We start from the raw sequence: 8,282 nt of genomic DNA, 5'->3' as shown, positions 1-8,282 counted from the left end.
TCAAGATGTGTAGCAGTCACCTAATATAGAAAGAAGACTAGGCAGAGCTGCTTTTACCATTTTCTGATAAAAAGTCTTCTCCCATGAGTGATTTTATGACCTCTATGAGCAGAAGGCAGGGGAAACAGCAAAATCTTCTGGCCATTTCAATATACACTCACTCCAACCCTGTGCCCTGTCGAGAAGTCTCATTCAAGAAATAGCTGTAATAGGTGAACAATGATAATGTCATTGAATTAAGATTGATGGAAACAGATATAAACCCAAAATGTTTCTAGTGCCAGAAATACTGTTTGCCCAACAAGGAGTTACATCAAAGGACATAAGCATTTCCCACAGAGGTCAGCAGTTCTACAGTGAGGCACTGAAATTCACACCTCTGCCAGAAGCACTCTGTTCCTGGCATGAGAAAGAAAAAAATCAGATCTGTTAATGGCAGGACCCCATACCCAGAGGGGGCAATTTTGCCTTTTCTGATTATTGTTCAGATGTGTCATTCTCTAAAGAGCCAGCCTCTGGAGGCTTGTTAGACTTGTTATAAAATTAAGGCTTTTAAAAAAACTATATGAATCCATTTTATTTGTTCTCTCTCCCTCTCCCTCTTTCTCTTTTTACTCCTGGAACGAAAACTGTAGCCTGCAGATGTCTGTCCTGTATGAATCTTGAAGGTACTTCTATTTCAGCAAAAACCACTACTGTTCCCATAATTGGCCATATCTTGAAGCAAACTACCTGGACTAAACCATATCCTTGGTTTTCTTTGTGATTTTAAAATATTGCCCTTTGTCGCTTTAGTACCTGTTTTCTGAGAATCATGAGTTTGGAGTCAAAGTATTTGAGGCTAGGAAATAAAGATAATGATAGTAGTATTTAGGGCTAATTGCTTTTATTTCCCCTCATTGAGTCATCACAACAACCCATGACTTGAGTATATTACTATATTGTTATGAATGAGGAGAGTCATGAGACAAAGTTAGAATCCAGATACGTCCAAAGCCTTCAGCATGCTCCCCACCCATACTCATGCTCCAAAGTCCCCTTACCCGCTCTGTGAGTTTTCCTTTACTATAGCTCCTGTCAACTTCTGACATGCAAAATAACTTACTTATTATGTGTATTGCTTATTGTAAGTTTCATCAATGCAAGAATTCTTTTTTTTTTTCGTTCTGTTCGTTGATGTATCTCACGTTCAAGAACAGAGCCTTGCACATAGTAAGCTTTCTCTGTGCATTGCAATTCTCACTATTACCTGTTTATCTACTGTACCATTGCCATCTCTGTCCATGTTTCACTGGTGGAAAGATGAAGGTCAAAAGCCACCTGGTGATTTACTAAAGATGACACAGTGAGCAAGTTGGCAAGAAGAAGAAAAAAACATCTCCTTACTGCCAGCCCAATTCTTTGCCTAAATCCCAGTTCAATCTTGCCACACTTTTATTATGCTATAAAATGAATAACTGTTTATGAGTTCATTCCCAGGCACATTATTGCTTTTATATCACATCAAAGAACTTGAAACCGGCAAAAGATATAGCCCTATTGATTGTCCTCAGAAACTCAGCTTTTCCATTTCATAAGGAATCTGTACTTGAGGCTCATTTTGAGGGCAGGATCCCATCTCTAACAGAAGCCTGTCTTCAACAACTCTACCTCCATGGCAGGGCAGAGCCGCTGTAGTGTTTGGTTTTAGGAATCTTGAAATCAGTCATCTGAATGGAGGACCCTTTTCTTTTCCTACCCACCGGACTCTTACAGAACCTTACAACTGACCTGAAGTCAAAATGCTGAGATGTTTTCAGCCGGAAATCCAAATGCTACTGGAAATAGCATGGGCCTTACTCACTGCTGCCTGAGTCAGGCATCGAACCCATGGGCATATGTCGGGGTGAAGCCCTAGTCACCTGGCTGAAGAAGAAAGTGATGATTTTGGAAGTAAGGGTGTGTTAAAATAAGGGATTTGTGTTTGGCTTTCTGAAAAGAGGAAAGACTTCAGAGCCTGTCAAAAGAATACATTTGTTTGAGCATGAGTTGTTTTCTTGTCACCAGCAACAGAGCACACCTCCTAATCTGCCTATTAATACCTCCTCATTTCATTTAAAGTGGAATATGTCACTCTTAGTAGAAGACATGTGGAGAGAGATTTTTTTTCTACTTCTGCTGATGTGCCTAGAGTACGCTGCTGTTGCACGCGCCCACAAGGCTGCTGGCCAAGAGTGGGGGACCTATTTGTAGTTTTAACAAGTCAGGGGCCCATACGCATTAAACCTATGACCTTGAACTGACTAGTACCATGCCCTTTTAAGGGATGTCCTGCAGTCTTTCAGGGTACTGACAATAATAACTACAAATTCTCATAAAGCTCTGTACACTTTAAGAAGCACATTCTCATGCATTTTTAAACTTTAGATTATTACAAAATCATCCCGAGTTAGTTATGGCAGAGGTTCTTATGATCCACATTTTATAAGTTAGAAACCTGAGTTAAGAGAAGCTAATGACATGCCCTGAGTTAAGAGACACCAATCCCACCCTAGCCAGTGTGGCTCTCGGTTGAGCGTTGTCCCAGTACCAAGAGGTCGCCGGTTCGATTCCAGTCAGGACACATGCCTGGGTTGTGAGCTTGATCCCCAGTAGGTGGCATGCAGGAGGCAACCAGTCAGTGGTTCTCTCTCATCAATGTTTTTTTCTCTCTCTCTCCCTCTTCCTTCCTTCCTCTCTCTCTAAAATCAATAAAAACATATGCGAGACAGAGAGAGGCATTAATCCCATAGCCGGTAAATGACTAAGCCCAAGTCCAAGGTCCTCTGGCTCCTCATTTCTTTTCACTGTGACATTCTGCCTCCTGCCCACAGGATGTCCCCACCTGGATGTCCTGTGGGCTTCTCAAATACATGTTGAAAACCAAGTTCATTATCTTCCCCTCTCCAAAAAACCACTCCTCTTCCTCTCGCTTGTTTAATTACTGCCCTTCCCCCAATCGCCCACCGTGGAAACTTTAGAGTCCCCCTTGTACATTCTTCCTTTCTCCTGCCACACGTCTTAGAGTTAACCCTGGATTTCATTTTTGAAATGTCAGTCACAGCTTTTCTCCCTTGCCTGTTGTCACTGGTACTGCCCCAATTCAGGCCTCCATCGCCTCTTGCTTGGCCTACACTAATATTCAATAGTCTGATTCATTCAACAAGTCATTGCTGAGCTGCTGCTATGGGCCAGGCTCTGTGCTTGGTCTAGGGGACTACTCTGAGCGAAAGCAAACACAGACCTTGTTTTCATGGTGCTCCATTCTCCCATTAGCAGTAATCAAATAATCACTCCCACAGATGTAAAAGGACAACTATGACAATTGTCCCAAAGGCAAATGCGTGATCACCCTACCAGCAGTACCCATACAGAGTGCTATTTCTAAACCATAAATATGATCACGGCACACCCTCTGCTTTAAAAGGTTCCTAACTGCCCATTGCCTACATGATAAAAGTGAAACACATTAGCCTGGTATACGTGTCTCTTCATGATCTGGCTCTGCACACTGGATTATGTTGCAAGCCACTGCAATCTGCTTGCTCCCCCACCCCTCACTCAGTAACTCATCCTATGACTAAGCCATATCTAATCTTTTTTCACGCCTTGCCATTCCAGTAACAGCTCTGCTCCTTCTTTCTTCCACATCTTGACTTCAGCAAAACTCTTTTCCAGAAATGCTGTTGCTCTAGCTGTAGGAGAGACCTACTCACGCTTCAGCTCAGCTGAAATGCCCCTTCCCACTCCCTGCATGTAATGGATATTTCCTAATGGCTTCTAACACGTTTCCACACCACTCATGTAGCACTTCTCACGTTGGAATATAGATGGTTACTCCCTTTCTACCTCCCTTCCCACCAGATCGTGTATCACTTGTAGGCAGAGATTGTTTTGATTAATATAGGTTTGAATTTATTTATTTATTTTTTCACACAGAGTGGAGCCATAAATACACAATAGTGGAGACAAAAATATTTTGTCCGTGTGGCATTTCTTGTCACCGTGAGTCTCTAGTTTGTCTTGAGTACTCCTCCTCGCCACACCCCACCCCCATTTAACTTCAAGAAGTTTCTCTCCTGTTGTTCCAGAGGTCTTTGCACAGTCGTGTTCTACCACGTGTCTTCTCTTTTCTGTCCGTGCACAGCATGTCCCCCACCACTCCTGCTTTTTCAACCCTGGCAAAGGACAGCTCTTCCATATTTGTGCAATCACTGGTTAGATGACACAAAGTGGCCACAACAAAATAGGGGAAAGGTGTTCTTAGGAGACTTTGCTCTGTTTGTTTGTGCGATGGGGGTGAAGTATCGGGAAGGGATGAAGTAACTGTCAACTCCGTTTCCGTTACCTTTCCATCCTTGGCCGAGTCTAGATCTTGTTTCTTTGCTAAAGTAGTTTGAATCATGATTATTGTTGATTGGTTCCCAGGGTTTCCAACAGGAGATTGAGAAACACATGAGAATAGTTGAGAACAGTTCTCTGAGAAACCGCTTTTACAGCAAGGTAAGAATGAGAGAAGAAAAAATATGTAGTGATTAATTGAAAACAGACTCTCGGGAAGGAGGTAAGCTTTTATTAAAAATGTACACTTCTTGAGGACTTCAAGGATCTGGCAGCTGAAATGAACCATTTCTCAGAGACTATCTAATTTCCTATTCCAGAGCCTAATAGTCACAGAAACAAAGTCATAAAGTACGAGATCATCGCCAGATTATTTATGTATATCAAAATAGCAGATAGATACCTTTGTAAAATATAAAATAAAAAATAGCTCAGCAGAATTGCCATAGAAAACAAGAACTTTTCCATACTGAAGGACATGACAGCAGAATTATGTGTAACCACAGTGCTCACTCGCCCCGGTGCCAAGAGATACTGTTTCTCTCAGCCTCAGAGGCAGCGCTCCCGCCCGGTCCCTACGGCCATGAGCCGCCTAACCCATTTCCCCCGAAGGCCAGACAGGCATCATCATGTCCCATGTCTACCTTAACTCTACAAAGATAAATAAGGCCTTGAATGTCGAGGGTAAGGGTGCCATCCGGGTAAACGGTGGAAACTTTGGTATAAATTATTTTATTTATTCATTGCTATGTAACACTACCCCCAAAACTCCATGGTTTAAACCATCAATTATTATGTCACAGTTTTGAGGGTTGAGAATTGGGGCAGGTCTCAGCAGGGTGGCTTTTCAACCTCACAAGGCATTGGATGTGGTCCTTTGTGGTACTCAGCTGGTGGCAGGGCTGGTCCTGGTCCAAGCCAGCTTGCCTTACATTCCTAGTGCTTTGGCGGGATGGCTCAGCTGGGTCCTTTCTCTCTCCAGAGGTTCTCAAGGCTTCTCTACATCGTCTCTCCTGCAGGGTAGTCAGACTTCTCAGCAGAACACACAGAAGCTGCCTGTCCGTCCGTACAGGCCAGGTCTAGAACGGGCATGGCATCATCCCAGCCTTCTGCACTGTTCCAAATAGTCACAAGCCAACCGAGATTCACGAGGTGGAGAAATAGACCCTCATCTCTTGCCAGAGACTGTTAACAAAATTACTTTGTGCATCTGATTTAGGATTTGTACTTAGATTTATAACCTAGCAGAATAGATCATTTGTTCATTCAGTTATTTTAAAAGTATTTATTAAGCACTTGCTCATTTGCTATCTACTGAGAGAGACTGAGAAGAAATATAGGGCACAGTCTCTCCCCTCCAGGAATGTACATTTAGATGTGAACACAAGACAAATGCACACACAAGCAATTAGGGTGTGTAATAATATAATTAAAGCAGCAAAATGCACATCATAGACCAGTGCGGCCAACACAAACACCTACAGGGTTCAGGCAAGCACAGAAAGACGAAGGCGAGCTGGCCCGAGAGCAGTAGGAGGTGCCATGGGGACTGCAGAGAACTGGAGAACTTATGTCATAGCAAAGAGGCAGCTCTCAGGAGCTGCAGCCAATTATTGCCACTTTCGGATGTGGGACAATGATGCCACAACTGCCCATTTTTTCAAAGAAGCATAAATCTTCCAACTTCAAATGTTAGCAATTAATGCAAATTAATTAACTCAAACAGGCCACCAGTTTTTAGCCCCTAAAATGGACAATAAGTTCTTTAAAGATTCATGGGAGGAAGAGATGTCGTCAGACTAGAGCAGTGCTATTTGAAGTGTGGGCTACAGACCAGGGCCAGGCTGTGAACCTTTTATTACTGATTCACAATTTAAAAAGTTGCCCTGGCCGGTTTGGCTCAGTGGTTAGAGCATCGGCCTGCGGACTGAAGGGTCCTGGGTTTGATTTCGGCCAAGGGCACGTACTTCGGTTACAGGCTTAATCCCCAGCTCCGGTCGAGAGGCAACCGATCGATGTGTCTCTCTCACAAAGGTGTTTCTCTCTCTCTCTCTCTCTCTCGCCCTTCCACTCTCTCTGCAAAGCAATGGAAAAAATAACCTCAGTTGAGGATTAAAAAAAACAATAATAAGTAAAAGAAATGAAAATAAGGAGTTAGGCTCTGATAGCGATTTGATACCCAAGCCTGTGATTGGCGCACTTGTCTTTGGGGTACAGGCCAGCTTTGTTGGAGAACTCGGGCTGCAGGCTGTATGTGGCGTGGGCTGCATGCTAGTCACGCACAGCAGAACCATCTGCGGCCGAGCACAGGAGCAGACCCCAGGGTGAGGCCCCATGGAGAAGCTGGATCTCAACTAACAGGTGGACTTGAGATAAACATAAGGGGACAACGAGCTTCTCTAAATATTAGGAACAGCATGCCCGAAACTCCATCAGGAAAGCACTGAGAGTGATCAGGAGTTTATTTAGGAGGGGTGTGGTGGGCCGGGTGGGCGGGCGGGTGGCTGGTGACAGTAGAAAGCCTCAGACACAGCCCTGGGCCCTGGAGTTCATCTTGTGAGGAATGTGCAGCCGCAGGAGGTCTTGGAATGGAGATTGACATCATTTCCCAGAATGCCCTTCCCCCCTCTTTTCTCCTTTCAAGGCCCAATTCAAATTCCACCCTCTCCAGGGCCTATCTGTGCCACAGCAGTCACTCCCTTGTGTGAAATCCAATAAACCTTTTTTTCTGCATCCACTGTTGTTGTTCCTCCCCAGTATTCTAAGCACTTTGTGGGCAGACTCCCTTATCCAGCTCTGCCCCCCTCAGAATCTAGCACAATCTCTTGCCCAGAGCGGATATACCGTCCTCAGTATGTGCTGATGAGCAAGGCAGATAGTTTTTTAGGGAGACTAATCTGCTGAGAGTGTTTTGAATAGATTAGAGCAGAAGAATGGAGAGTAAGGGATTCGATAAGGGCCTAAGAGATGAAAGCTGGGACCAGGGACTGGAAAGGAAAGACCAATGTAGGGGAGTGTGCCTCCAAGAATCGTATACACGTGTTACTCCCACAAAGTCACATAGCGGTTTCCCGAATCTCACACTGTATTTATGCTCGGCTGATATGTATTAAGAAGTATTCAGAAAAAGCTCCAATACTCAGGAGTTTTCCAGATTACTGAAACTTTCTCTTCTAAGCACCTAATTTTTTTAATCTCTCATTGTGCACATCAGTTTATATATTATGCTACAGTGCATATTCTGCTGCGCTGAATGGCCCCAGACTGCTGCGATTCAGTACTTTTTCTTTTTCTTCAGTCTTCTACCAACTGCTGCTGACTGGTACTATCCCTAGGTCCTTGCTGCTTCTGTCCTGCTGGCTTCCCCACAGAACCTGTTCTGAGGATGAAAGGACACTTCATGCGTTAGGTGGGGTTGAGAGCACTTGGTAACAGCCATTTTTCTTGCATTTTATAAACCTCATAAAGCCTTTCGTTGACATTTAGATGTATTTCCGTACTCCACATCAGGAGTCAGCAAACTTTTGGGGGAACCGCATAGTAAATACATTAGGCTTTGTGGATCACGCGATCTCTGTAGCAAGTACTCAACTCTTCCATTTGTAATTCCAAAGCAACCATTAATGAATGGGTGCGGCTGTGCTCCAATAAAGCTTTATTTACCAAAATAGGTGATGGGCTAGATTTGCCTTATTGGTGCTATTGTTTATCAACACCTGTTTTTAGATCATTGAAATTGCCAGAGCCTAATTTTTGAAATGGAGGAGTTTGACTATAACTTGGATTATTTTTTTAAAAAAAGAAATAGAAATATTTTTCCATGTGTAGAGAAATTATATCCCTCTAGTTGGGTCATTCTTATTTAGATTTTTTTAATGCTTCAAAGAAATTCTCCGTACTACTAAGACCCCGTGTTTAACCTC

This window comes from Miniopterus natalensis, chromosome 16 (assembly GCF_054644295.1).
Source record: "Miniopterus natalensis isolate mMinNat1 chromosome 16, mMinNat1.hap1, whole genome shotgun sequence".
Lineage (NCBI taxonomy): Eukaryota > Metazoa > Chordata > Mammalia > Chiroptera > Miniopteridae > Miniopterus > Miniopterus natalensis.
This window is presented reverse-complemented; position numbering follows the sequence as displayed.